Here is a 15,411-nt window from a genome sequence, read left to right as displayed (position 1 = left end):
GAGTCTCTGAATGTCTTCCAAACTACCCAGCCTGAAACGATTCAGGGTATTTGAAACAAGTTCATACTGCCGCACATTGCAAAGTGATTAAAGCATTCCTATCCATACCTATAGTGAGAAAACATGATTTAATACTGAGTTTAGGGTGCCTGGATGACTAAGTCAGTTAAACATCTGCCTTCCACTCAGGTCATGATCCCAGGGTTCTGGGATAAACACCACATTGGCAGTCTGTCTCTCTCTCTCTCTCTCTGTCCTTCCCCTGCTCACCGTCTCTCTCACTTGCCATTTGAACCCTGAGTGAACAGAGGCATCTCTTCTCTCCTCTGACTTTGGGAAACTGAATATAAACTCAAAACCTTCAATTATGTTGGACTTATTAGTAGGTAACTTGAAGTGGAAGCACATAGTACATTTATGAGAAAGAAATACTAAATATATAGTTTAGAAATCAACTCTAAGCCCTCAGGGGAATTCAAGATTTTTTAAATGTTAACTAGTCCCAGAAGTTGAATTTGTATTTCTTTGAAGAGGCGACGGAACCTTCACCACCTCTTTCTTCAGTCCTCACTCTATTTGTATCTCTTGATCTCTTTTTTGTGTGCCTAGCACCTAGACATGTAACTGGTATTTATTTGCATGTCTGTTTCCAGCATTAACAGTGAAGTCCTTGATGTGTGTAATAGATCTTAGCATGCTGGAATTTAGCAAAACCTCTCGATTAGCAAATGATAATAATAATAAAATCCACTGCTTATATGGAAAAAGACCAAAACAAACAAACAAACAAAAAAACAAAGAAAACAAAGCTTAGATTTCCTATTCATCAGTACAGAAGGGCTAGGAACATATTATATAGCATTTGTAAAAGTATGCTGATGGAAAGCTGTTAACTTGCGTAATTCAGACCGGTCTTAGCATATCTTCTAAAGCAGGATACAACAAGCATATCTCGAACTGTAAAGCTGTCCACTCCTTTCTTCCTTGTATTTCCACCTCTCCCTTTCACACTGGTGTTGGTACTTGTGCTTCCTGTCAAGTAAGTAGTTAAATGTGGAAATGCTCGTTTATTAGAGCAAACATGAGATACTATCAATATTAAAACAAAAAGAACACTGTACCTGAATATAACATCTCTTTCTCTCTTTCTCTTTGCCTCACACACTGCATGTTTGGTAGAACAAGAGAGGAAACAAGGAAGATCAAAGATAGTGCGGCTAGGAGGTGGGAGGTGTATATTTTAGGTATCACAAGAATAATTAATATGTAAGTTTTTTACAATTATTTTTCAGAGATAAATATACTATTATTTTCACACTACTTCTGTCCTTTAAATCAGTCTTTCTCATATATGTCCCATAAATTCACTTTTCCAAAACCTGTCAGGGCAAATGTCTTGCAGTGGTTGTGTGTTTTCTTCATTCTGACCATTTTTATCATTATCTGTATCTTTTCCTAAATTATAGATTAACATCCATTTCTAGACTTTTTCAAATGATGTTTTCACTCGGTCTCTCAGGTTTTCACTCTCAACCTTCCCCAATGACGTTGAGCTAGCTCATCCTTCTGGCTTGTCATTTTCCAGCTTCTTTAGAGCAGAGATCAGCCAGCATTTCCTGTAAAGAGTCAGATAATAAATGTTTTAGGGTTTGCAAAGTCATACAGTCTGTCACAGCTACTCAACACTATATTTTTAAGGTGAAAACAGCCATCTATGATATGGAAATCAATTGGTATATGAATGTTTCGATAAAATTCTGGCTAAAAATCATGCAAAAGCTTAGTACTAATTTATTCAGTACTAATTTGATGTATTATGTGCTGGTAACTTACTGGCATTTAGGATGCACACGTGAATACACAGAATTGGTCCTTGTCCATCTAGCTATTATGGTATGAAAGGGAACTAGACAGTAAAATGAAATTATAATGGAGTATGAAAACGGTTATGATGGGAAAGGTGAGGATATCATGTGAAGAATAACTTGGTCTGATGGGTTTGGGCTGTCAGAAAAACCTTCTCTGAGGAACAGATGTAACAGCTGGGATTTAAAAGCTAAAAATGGATAGACTGGTTAATTATTTTTTTAATTGAAGGGTGGTTTTAAACTGCTTATTTCTTCATAGGTGTGCAACATTTTGTATTACTCCATAAATTTAGACATCTGCTCATTTCTTTCTTATCACTTTTTTTTGCCAGCAAAAAATGGGGTATAAATCAGAGTAAGCTAAGTGATGCTGTTATAACATACTCACACGCAAGCAGAATATGTGTGTATGCAGAACACATATCGCTCTTTCTCATAGTTATATATATCACTGTGCTCATAACTCTGTGGCTCAGATTATTTTTAATGTCTCCACCTAACCTCAGGGAGCCTAATGAGGTTTCTCATCATACACCTGGAAGGTGGATTCCAAAACTACTCTGTGAGAAGCATCAGTGATTAACACACTATCTGGTTTGTAATTTTTTGAGGATCCTTTTCTTAGCACAATCACATTTTTTATATTACTGAGAGCATGCCCATTTGTGAGTTCAAAACATTCTCAAAAATAACTTAAATAATTTTACTTTGAAGTCTGTAGCAAATATAATCTTAAAAAAATCTGAGGCTATAACAGGCAACAGATTCACTTAGATTCATTCACTTAGTATTATGGTAGTAAAAATTGTAGGATCATAGGATTTTATAGCCATTGACATCATAGGACTATCATAAAATATGTTTTAATAATTTTTCAGAGATCAGTAAATAAATGCTTACCTTATGAAAACATTAAAAGTATGAAACAATACTTATCTCAGTAGTCATAGTATGTGGTTTATTTTAAAATATATATCATCTGTTGGATATTTGAACACATATGCAAAGAATAAGGTTTGCATGAGAATTCTTACATTTTAAACACTATGAAAAGGCTAAATACTGTGTAAAATATATGTAAAAATAGATTAAGGAAACAAAAGTCACTCATGCTTCCATATGTAAACATGGGCACCATTAATATTTTGACAAATTGCCAGTATTTTTTGTATTTATTCATACATTTTTAAAATTTTACTATTTTTTCGGAGTGGGAGGAGGGTCAGAGGGAGAGAGAAAGATAATTCTAAGTAAGCTCCACGCCTCACATGGAGCCTGATCCAGAGCTCAATCTCAGGACCCTGATACTATGACCTGAGCTGAAATCAAGAGTCAGAGGCTTAACCAATGGAGTCACCCATTGGTATATTTTTAAGTAAAAATTGCATATGATTAAAGTATACAACATGATGTTCCTGGGTCTTCAGGCTCTGGCCTGGAGGCTGGGTCTGTGGGAAGACTTGCCTAGCCCTAGTGTAGACCTGGTGCTGGGGTCCAGGATAAAGTTGGGTATCCACGTCTCTTCCCTGTGGTGGAAGATGTCTCCTTGCCCTGGACTGCCTGGACTTGGGTGAAGGGGGTTGGCGTAATGCAAAACTGTCTTTTTTTACCTTCTTCAGTGTGTCTTTTCTTATGCCTTTCTCATTTTTTTTTCTTTTTTCTTTTCCTCCACCCAGGTTCCGTAATCTCTCACAGGAAATCTTTAGATCTTGTGAAGGTATTTTTGTGCATGGATAGTTGTTCAAATTGATGTTTCTGTGAGAGAACAAGTACTGCAAACTTCTATACTGACATCTTGTTGATGTCATTCACTCCTGTTTTCTTGTATTTTTTTAAACTATTGCTATATGACCAACATTTATAGCATCTTAATGACATGCAGTAAGCATTTATTTTTCTCATGGGTATTCAATTTGTTTGAAGATTCATGGCAGGAATTCCTACCCCAAAGTGTTTATTTCCAGAACCCCAGCGGAGGTGGCCTCATGTCTCCACAAAGTCTTCTCCTGATGAAGGCAGTCACACATGACGACAGATCCTGACAATGTGGTGTATTTCAAATCTTTGTCCCTAGTCTGCTAACATTGCATTGGCTAAGCCTCCCCTGAAGGTGAAGAGGTGGGACAGAATGAATATTTTTCAATGATAATGTAATTCAACACAGTCTTCATGAATATTCATGTCCATTGCATGTGAAAACAAAAACAAAAACAAAAACAAAAAACAATACTCCAATCCCAAGATCCCCCTACATCCAGCCAATGCTGGTTCTAACTTGAATTCTAGAATCTTTTATTTCTATCAACTCTTAGTGGCTTTTTGATCTGGAAACCTATGAACCTCAAAAAAAGTTATCTGTCCCATGGGATCTCCCACATACTCAACCTAAGATGGTACAACATGCCTAGAATAAGAGAAAAATTAGAAAATCTGGAGGTACAAAGAAGAGGATGGTTTGTGGCAATTCTGAAATCACATTGGGCATACATTGCTAGGTCTTTCTATCCTGGTTCTGTTCTATGGGAGTGACCCAACAGCCCATTATTCTCCATGGCTCTTGGTTTTGTCCTCTGAAAACTCTTTTTTTATCTTCTTCCTTGGCCACTTCTAAAAAAAATGCATTTAAAATTTACTTTTTATTTATGATGCTGAGCAGCTTTCTAAGCCTGTTTCTTTCCCGTAGAAAGTTCTAGGCCTAGAAGTCTTTTCTTATCACAAATACATGTCATTCTGATATACTACAGTCTGACAAAACTTTTCTTAATGCAGCTTTGTCAAAGCTATGTGGGTCCTTCAATATATGAATTCCTATCAAGTCCATGTGCCATACATTATGTTGCTGATTATTTTGGAGGCATGATGTGTCCCTTTCTTTTATGGATATTTCTTTATAGGTGTTCTTTTGCATAGCTGAAAAGGTCCACTAGATACCGACTTTTTACTTCTAGCTCTTCATAAAGAGTCCACACTTTTGATTTTTTTTTTTTTTTAACTTTGAGGCCATGTTTTATTGATAGCATCCTGGATATAGTCTGTCCCTAGACTTCATCCCTTTGCCTTTAATTTGAGAATCTTTTACAAGTTCAAGAAACATGAGATGAGAAACTTCTATTTCCCAACTAAAAAAAAATGTATAGAATATATGGACTTACTATATTTACACTCAATTCTGCTAGTAATACTTGAGGCAATACCTTATCAAAATGCAGATAATAAGAGTCAACACACATTTCCTAATATTCTGCCTGTAAATCATTGTGTCCAAGTCTCAAGTTCAAAAGGTACATTTCCCATCTCACAAGGTGCAATAGGCTATAATTTGCCAAATATTTCACCATTATATTACAATTCAGGTCATAATTTTTCTTAATAATTTCCTTGCCACTTTTTTCTGCTTCCCTTGGAAGTGTCCTTATCATTCCCTGGTCAGCCTCAAAACCAATGCCATATATTTTGTTTTTGTTGCAATAGCACCCCCGTCTATGTTCCAAATTAATTACAAATATCTGCATAAGGTTTTAGTAGCATAAAATGCAAGGATTTGTTTATTCTGAAGGCTGTGGACCTGTTGGTATGATTCTGCTTCAAGATGTGATGCCACATTGACAGTGATATGTGCTGCAGGATGTGCCCTACACATTTTCATTCTGGGGTGCAGACTGAGGTATCAGCAGCGACCTAGGGAAGTAGCTCCTCATGACTAATGACAGAAATACTAGAGAGGAAATTCATTGCACAAATTCATTTCAAGTATTTGCTTGGTTCACATCTTCTAACATCGAGTTGGCTTAGAGAGATCATATTGTTGACCCAAAGTGAAAGAATGGGAAAGTCTACACCTTCCCAGGAAATAGGGAGGTGGGAAGAAACTTTTGAAAAATTGCCTAATCTGCTATTTACATGAGCAGATTTTTTCTTTATAATTTTGTTAATTTTAGGAATTGGTCACAATGTAATTTCTATTAGAAATTTACTGTTTATAACTAAATGTCAAAATTAAAGAGTGTGTTATGATAAAAACTATCTATTTCCTATGCTAGCAATTCAGAACATCTGGATGTAGTATAAAAAATATTTTCTTTTTGTTGAGATGGTTACTCTAGTCCTGAGAAGGTAGAAGTGTCACCATCCCTTTTATTAAGTTGAAATTGTCCATTCTTAAGAATATATTAGCGTAAAAATGCATTTTAGAAAAAAAAAAACAACTAGTGACAAAACTATTCATGGACAGAGAAATCTATGTAAGCCAATTTGTGAAGTTATTAATGTTGCAACTGGTATCATCAATCTGAAAATGAATTCTATATTTGTATTCTAAATGAGATCACACTGTAAGATTGCCTCCACCCTTCTCTTTTGAAAACTAATTCAAATCATTCTGGCTTAGCATTTATCTTTCCACTGAAAAATTCCATTATTATAAATCATATACTGAAATTAAAACTTCGTTCTTAAAACTATCAACATTGAAAATCTAGAAAATTTGCAATTAGTCCTTTGCAAAAGTCATTTATTAACTATGGAATAATTATGTATCATTCATGCAGAAACTGAAATGTATATACTATTTAAAACACAAGGAAACAGAGAGATTCATAAGATATGCATGCAGAAATGTTGGGCTGTATGTACATTGTTAGTTCAAATAATATTTTAACAGATTTTAATTAAAAAAATCAAACAACATAGATGTTTTTATAGATGATATTAGCAAGAATTTCAGCAAAATCATGAAGGTGAAAATAGGGAATATGACCTATTAACTGACAAAAGAAAGCAGAAACTTAAGCCTGCAGGAAGCAAAGCCAATGGACTTACAATGTAGGACCTACCCAAAGGCTTGGAAAGAAATCTCCAAAAGTGGGGGTTAGGGTAAGGCCAAACCATAAAAATTGGTTCAAAATTTGATGATCTGTAGAATGTAAACACTATTAGATCCTTATCTGTTACTTTTATTGCTCTATCTCAGTTATCTCAATTAGTTATAATTAGTTTGACATATAATCAGAATTATGAATATGTGACTAGGTGTTAAGTATACAGATGTCCTTCCAAACTGCACACAGCAGGAGACTGCTAACCCCTTAATGGAAGCTGGGGTCTGAAGAGATTTGCACACTGAAAGTGCTTGTGAGATGACACTGTAAACAAATCTTCAAAATAAGAAGGTCTACATGTTCATCAGTGAGACTAACTCTGCACCTCAGTAGATTCCTTACTGCTGGCATGGAGATTCATGCCCATCCTCCCACCATGCAGAAGATTATAGTATCCATGGGTGGAAAAGTTAGTCAGTTGTTCATTGAGAAATCTGGCCCACTGTCTTATTGATTTGCTTTAAAGCCTAATCTTCAACAAACTCCATCCAAGTACTAAAAGCTTTCAATTAAATTCTTAGTTCCTCCTTCTTAAATGTAAATGAAAAAAATATGATAAAAACTCTGTTAAGGAAAGTTTCCCTATATTTAGGGAATATAGAAATGAAAGCAACAAAATAAAAATTATTTTAGAAGAAATAAAAGCAGCACAGAGATCAGGAGAACAATGTTAAAGTAACAATTATAATCAGTATCTCCTAGGAGATAGGAGAGAGCAATGAATTATGAATTTATAGTACTACAAATATAGCACTTGGATATAAAAATACTTTTGAAAATCTAAAATATGACAGTAGCATAAAAAGTCCTTTAGCAGTTTACATGGTAAATTCCAGAAAAACTCTCAGAAAATAAAAGATTAAAAATGGCTAAAAATAACGGAATAAAGGGATGAGTCCTAGAAATGAGTAGTAGAGGTATGAAAAAGTGCTCAACTTCACTCGGCATTGGGGAAATACAAATCAAAACCACGGTGAGATACCACCTCACACCAATCAGAATGGCTAAAATTAACCAGTCAGGAAACGACAGGTGTTGTCAAGGATGTGGAGAAAGGGGAACCCTCCTACACTGTTGGTGAGAATGCAAGCTGGTGCAGCCACTCTGGAAAACAGCATGGAGGTTCCTCATAAAGTTGAAAATAGAGCTACCCTACAACCCAGCAATTGCACTACTGGGTATTTACCCTAAAGATAGAAATGTAGTGATCTGAAGGGCACATGTACCCCAGTGTTTATAGCAGCAAAGTCCACAATAGCCAAACTATGAAGAGCCTAGATGTCCATCCACAGATGAATGGATAAAGAAGATGTGGTGTATATATATATACAATGGAATACTATGCAGCCATAAAAAACCCAAATCTTGCCATTTGCAATGATGTGGATGGAACTGGAGGGTGTTATGTTAAGCAAAGTAAGTCAATCAGAGAAACACAATTATAATATGATCTCACTGATATGAGGAATTTGAGAAAGAAGACAAAGGATCATAAGGGAAGGGAGGGAAAAATGAAACAAAATGAAACCAGAGAGGGAGACATACCATAAGAGACTCTTAATCTCAGGAGATAAACTAAAGGTTGCTGGAGGGGAGGGGTTTGGGAGGGATGGGGTGGATGGGGGATGGACATTGGGTAGGGTATATGCTATGGTGAGTGCTGTAAATTGTATAAGACTGATGAATCACAGATCTGTATCCATGAAACAAATAATACATAGCATGTTAATAATTAACTAACTAAATAAATAAATAAAAGGAAGTTTTCTAAAGAGAGACTAGAAGAAAATTATAAAAGAACTAATAAAGCCGTTTAAAAAATAAAAGCATTTTCTGCATCCCTACACAATGATTTAAAAAGACTTATCCACGGGCACCTGGGTGGCTCACTTGGTGGCTTGAGCCATGGACCCAGGGTCCTGAGATCGAGTCCCACGTTGGGGTCCCTGCTCCTTGGGGAGACTGCTTCTCCCTCTGCCTCTGCCTCTCTCTCTCTCATGAATAAATAAATAAAATCTTTAAAAAGAAAGACTAATCCACATAAGTATATCATCATGAAATTTCAGACAATAGAGACTAAAATGTTAAATTCTTATAGAATGAAAAATGAAGAGTAATACATATAGGACTTAGGTCTTGAATGGGATTAATTTCTCAACAGCAACATCAGAAGTTAGAAGAAAATAAGAAATGTGTTCTAAGTTCTGAAATACATGATTTTGAACCTACCATTCTATAGTTAAACTATTACTCAAATATAAAGACATGATAATTTTGGAAAATCATGACTGCTTCCTATATATGAGCAAATTTAATAGAGATGGATAATTATTCTTTAGTGTCTGAGAATGAATTAGTGACTAGCACGTAGAAAACTAAAAAAAAGTAAAAATAAAGGAACATGAAAATGATGAAGCAAAAACAGATATAATTTTACCATCCTGTATAGCTCATGTGTACATTCTATAATTAGAATTATATAAACAAGTACTGAAAGGACCCAACAGCATATAACTATATTGGTAAATTGGAGGTAAATTTTAGAAAAATGAACCAAGAATACTGTCACAGATGACTTGAAAACAGACATCAGGATGGTTTGGGGGGTGTAAGACGTGAAAGGAAGGAGAAATTAGGATTGGGAAGAAGGAGAAAATCTAAAATCTAACCTCCACAGGCTCACTCAACTCCGTGAAACTATCTGACGCATACATGTCTATTAGAATTGTCCCACATATAGTATACATGGCAACTTTTTGCCTTTTTCCCTTAGCTACTGGCTGGGACCTCCATGGGAGGGTGTGTTCTCTAAGGAGGCAAGCTCTTTGCAGCTAACTCACGTCTTGACCCAACTGACAAGTAGAAGCTGCCTGGTGATAGGACGCCACAGATGGGCAGCAAACTTTTCCTTAGTGGAAGGTCTGGACATTGTGTCTATCTAAGATGTTTATAGATGTTTCAGGTCTATGAAAATATACTCAATATAACTTTTAATCAATGTGAAACCCAGAGAATAATTCCATACAAATTGGGAATGTAACTGAACCAACAGAAATACATTCCTTAAAATTCCTTCAAGCTAAATTAAATTAAAAGGACATGAATACAATTAAAAAAGGAGGTCAAAATAAGACTAAATGAGAAATTTTCAACTTACAGAAACATATTGAAGACCAAATTTATACCCTTTCAGAATTAATAAGTCAGAAGCTGTGAGGTACAGAATAGAAGCAAAGACTTAAAGAAAGAAAACATTTTTGATAAACAAAGATTACGGAAAAATAACTGGAAAAAAATCTAAAAAAATATGAAGACAATAAAGTCCAAGGAAATTTGGCATTCTGATGAATAGAATACAAAATAAAAGAAGTAATATTGTATTTTTATCACATATTAATAAGAAAATCTTTACAAGTAAAAAGAAATAATCAGGCTGTTTGTTTTCTTACTATTGAATTCAGAGAGTTTCTAAAATTATTCTGGATACAAGTTCTTTGTCAGATATGTGATTTGCAAATATTTTCTCCCAATGTGGATTTCCTTTCATTCTTTGACGGGGTCTTAATTTTGGTCAAGTCTCACTTATCTATTTATCTCTTTTTCCCCATGAATTTCCAGTTCTTGTTCCATTTTTACTTATTGAAAAGTCTATTTTTTTCCATTATTGCTTTTGTGCCTTTGTCAAAAATTAGTTATCTATAATTATCTGTGCCTAGTTCTGGATTCTCTATTCTGCTTTGTTGATCTAATTATCCATCTGACAACATCACACTAGCTTGATTACTTAAGCTATATAAATACACAAATCAGGCAGTAAGAGACCTTCAACTTTATCCTTTTGCAAAGTTGTTTTCATTATCTTAATTTCCTTGCCTTCCTATATAATTTTAGAAACTATTTGCCTATACCTAGATAGATTCCCACTGGAATTCTGATAGGAGTCAATACAGATCAATTAGGGTAGAACTAATGTCGTGATTGGAAGAGTCAATATTGTTAAGACATCAGTTCTCCCCAGATTGATCTAGATTGATGCAGTCTGCATCAAAATTTTAGTGTTTTTATGTTTGCTTGTTTAAGCAAGTGAAAAACTGTCTTTAAATTACTTGTAAAGGCCAAAACACTAGAATAGCCAAAATGATTTTGAGAAAGACTAAAGTTGGGGGACTATTTGATTTTAAATTTACTATAGTCTTACTATCTTATAAAGCTACAATAATCAAGGTAGCGTAGTATTAGAGAAAGGATAGACACATGTATTAAGAAACATAATACAAACTTCAAAAGTAAACGCAAATATATACAGACAACCCATTTTTGACAAATGTACTACAAGAATTCAAGGGAAAATGGATAGTCTTTTCAAGAAATTGTGCTGGAAATATTGGGCTTCCCTTTGCAAATAAATGAATCTTGACTCATGACATATACCATCCATAGAAATTGCTTGAACTGCATTATAACTCTAAATATTAAATCTAAAGCTATAAGCTTCTTGGAGAAGCCATAGGAAGACATCTTGTGATTTCGGGTTAGGCAAAGGTATCTTAAGATACAAAATGAAGACTTTAAGAGAAAAAGTAATAATTTAAAAGTTATAAAAAGTCAAATGTCTGCTCTTCTTAAGGCATAATTGAGAAAAAAAGATGAGTCAAATAGTAGGACATAATAGTTGCAAAATATTTATCTGATAAGGGACTGGTATCTAGAATGTAAAAAAAATTTTCATAGCTCAATATAAAAAATGGGCAAAAATTTTGAATAGACATCTCACTAAAAATAGAACTGTTGTATAAAAATATGGCATCATGTTCTACATCATTAGTCATTAGGGAAATACAAAACAAAACCATAATTAGATATAAGTGCATATATATTAGAAGGGATAAGAAAAAAATAAGCAAATAAAATGTAATGATACCAAAAGCTAATGAAAATGCAGAATAAGTGGGACTCTCATACACTGTTAGTAGCCCAGTCATTTTGAAGACAGCTTGGCAGTTTCTTATAAGATTAAACATGCTTACAGTACAAAGAAATGATCTCATACGTATGTATTTACTTAACGAATAAAAACATAAGTTCAGGTAAAAATTTATAAGCAGATGTTTATAGGATTTTTTCATTATTATCCCAAACTAAAAATAACCCAAATGCTCGTTGGTAAATGGATAAACATATTGTTTTACATCCATGCAATAGAATACTACTTAGTGATAAAAACAAATTAACTTCTGATACATGCAAAACCTTGCATAAATTTCAAGCATATTATGCTAAGAGAAAGAGGCTGTGGTTAAAAGCTGTAATGTGTTAGTTCTATTTACGTAGAGGACTATATTTCAAAGGAGATCTTAGGTTACTAATAGCTCTGTGGATGCTTGATAAAATCCACTTTCAGTTTTGAGGTGTGAGCCATCAACAGATAATATTAGGTTAGGGGTCTTTTTTTTTTTTTTTTTTAGATTTTTATTTATTTATTTGACAGAGAGATCACAGTAGACAGAGAGGCAGGCAGAGAGAGAGAGAGGGAAGCAGGCTCCCTGCTGAGCAGAGAGCCCGATGCGGGACTCGATCCCAGGACCCTGAGATCATGACCTGAGCCGAAGGCAGCGGCTTAACCCACTGAGCCACCCAGGTGCCCCTAGGTTAGGGGTCTTAATGAGAGTCTCTAATAAATCTGAGTGAGGTATAGAAAGTTTCCTAATCAAGATATGACAATTATAGTATTCCTCTTCCAAGATATGGAATCTTACAGTGATGAGTAGTAATGTGAAAAGAGAGAGTAAGAGAATCTCATAAGAAGGTAATTTATTATCTGAATGTATTGTTATGTTTTCAGTAAGTAGTAGTCTGTACTTCATGAGAAACCATGAGGTTAAGTGTGGAGCCTAAAACTAGCTCAGCAGGAGCATGAACAAGTTTTCCAATGGCAGCAATTGCCCTAAAATGAGGAGATACACCTTGGCAACCAGGTCAAGGCAGAGGCTGTAGAAAGTAAAGGGTGTTTGGTGGTCCCTGGAAGGTGAGTTAAACCCCAAGTGCGTGCCAAGATCACTCGTGAAAAAATTGATGAAATGATTTCTTGTAGTTAGAAGTTCATATTGGAAGAGGCTGTCGAAGATACTTCTTCAAGTTACAGAAGGCCTGTTCCTACTTGGGCTCCCAAAGTGGAGGTTCTCTTACTGAGAACTTAGCTCATAAAGAGGCATTGCAGTGTTAGAAATCTTTGTCGCTATTGCCTAACATATACATTTAAAGCCAGAAATCCTCTAATTATCATTTTATGAGGAATCTAGGATAAGTTTGGGTACTTTCTATCAGGAGAGAATGTTTTTCCTTCAGTGGATAAGCCATGACCTATATAATGGGTTGAGTCTTGGAAAAATTGTAATTTATCTTTCGAGACTTTCTGGCCCTTTTATGCTACACTGAGAACAATTAAATGGAATCTCTGTATAAGCTCCCTTGTTCTCTGAACAAAGTAGGAGATCATCTACATACAATATCAGAACTAGATCACAAGGGGCATTTAGATATTTTTAAGTCTTGTTGAAGACCTGGAGAAAATAGAAGGGGGCTTCCGTGAACCCATGAGATACAGCTATCCAGATACATTGTTGTCCTCGAGGTGGAGGTAAAAGATATGTGTTCTCTTGATCTAGAGACACACTGAATGAAGTAGAGCAAAGATCCAGTAGAGGGAAGCAAGTGGATTCAGGAGGAATTGATGACAGCATGGTATTTGGGTTAGGTACTACCAGAAAGTGAGAAATAACATTTTTGTTGATGACCCTAAGGTCTTGAACAAATCAGTCTCCTTGTTTTTATTTTTGTTTTTGTTTTTCTCCTTGACAATATGGGAGTCTTACAAGGGCTAATGTAAAATATTAGAAAACCTTTGGTATAGGAGTTTCAACTATAGGTTCTAGCCGTTTGTTTGCTTCTGCTTCAAGATGTATTCAGGAAGTTTGAGTAATGATTTGATAAGATCTTTCTGAACCTTTATAGGTTCTGCTCCAGTTATCTTTTCTATGTCAGTGGGATTTTTAGCTCATGGAATGTCAGGTATATTGTCAGTATTCTTATCTGGGATATATATCAAATACAGTGAAGTAGGCAAAGGTATATCCTGAGCAGAAATACTTGATTATGAAGAGAAGAGTCCTTCGGAAACTCTAGTAAAAGTTCCTCTGGTGTGAATTTAGTATTACAACTCCACTTACAAAATTGAATTTGCAGGAGTGGTATCACAAAGCAGGAGGGGACAATTTTCAGCCAGCCCAAGAATTACAGTTAAGAGCTAGAAGAGAGGGAGAATCTGTGGGTATTTTCAGTATCTACCAGCTGTGTAGTATGTTTACTCTTTGAGATTGAACGAAGGTCATAGTGTTTAGTGTAGAAAGAGTAGCATCTGTGTCTACCAAGAATTGCTGAGGATAATCACCGAAGACTGATAGTTACTTCACTTTTAATGTGTAAGAGGAAGGCAAACTATAGTGTGAGTTTTCCTTTCAGGGGGCACCCTCACTAATTTGAATTGAAAGAGTTTTTTTTCTGTGTTCATTATTCTTTTGTAAGAATTGGACATTTTATTTCTGGTGTCTCATATTTACAATATTTACAAGTGTTCTTGTCAGTAGATGGCTGTTAGAAAGTGGGCCATGTAGCTGTTTGATCAATAAGGCCTCAGTTATTTTAAGACCTGTCTCATTTTGGTCTAAAGCTCTTCTGAAATGTTTTGCAAGTGTTATAGTCAACATAAAGAGGCTATTTCCCATTCTAATTTCTCTTTACTAATGAAATGTTCAATTTCAGGATTAATTCCATTGACAAAATGAAATGAAAGAGCTGGTATTCTATCAGCGTTTTCTTTAACTCTCAAATGTTATCAAAAAGTATTTTCCAGTTAATTCCCCACATTCCTTATAGTTTCATCCTTTCTCTGCTATCAAGTATTTCAGTCAAGTGTTTTGAATCAGTTTAATCATTTGAATTATGTGTATGAGAAATGTTATGGTTTTCAAGAGCTTTGCCTTAATTTGGGGGTGTTTTGAGTGTGTGTGTGCGCGCATGTGCGTGTGTGGAAATGGATCCTGAAGGTCCCTTTCTGGGTCAGTTCCATCAGCTTTTGCCATCCAGGAGTTAGTCTCTGAAGTTCTGACCAACAAGTGGTTGAGTTGATATAAGTTGTCAAAACCTGAGTCAGGTGCACCCCCCAAAAGTCGAAATTTTTCGGTGAATATTTGCTGGTATTGTTTCACTTTAGGGACATCTTTAGTAATAGCTCATGGTTCAACTCAGGTCTCTTAGGGAAGATTTAAATTCTATAATTCCCTGCTCATGTGAGGGTTGGATCTTTAGAGGCAACTGATATTTTGGGGTTTTTGGGAAAAGGTAAGGAGTCTAGAAAGGAGAAGAGGAAGTGGACAAGAAAGGTCCAGAAGAAGAGATATCAGAAAAATAAAAGGGAAGAAGAAAAGTTAGATATAAAGAAACAATTGGAGGACAAGGAGGGACAGGACTCACTAGGAAAATAAGGCTAGTTTGTTGTTGTTAAGATGCCCAAGTTGCTAACTTTGGACAAAGACTCGTTTAGTGAAGCAAATTTTCATTCAGAATTCTATTTAATGTCCTCAGCATATCGATCAAAAATACTGCCCTTT

The sequence above is a fragment of the Martes martes genome (assembly GCF_963455335.1).
Source record: "Martes martes genome assembly, chromosome: 3".
NCBI lineage: Eukaryota > Metazoa > Chordata > Mammalia > Carnivora > Mustelidae > Martes > Martes martes.
The sequence above is the reverse complement of the archived record's forward strand: the minus strand, read 5'-3'. Positions refer to the sequence as shown.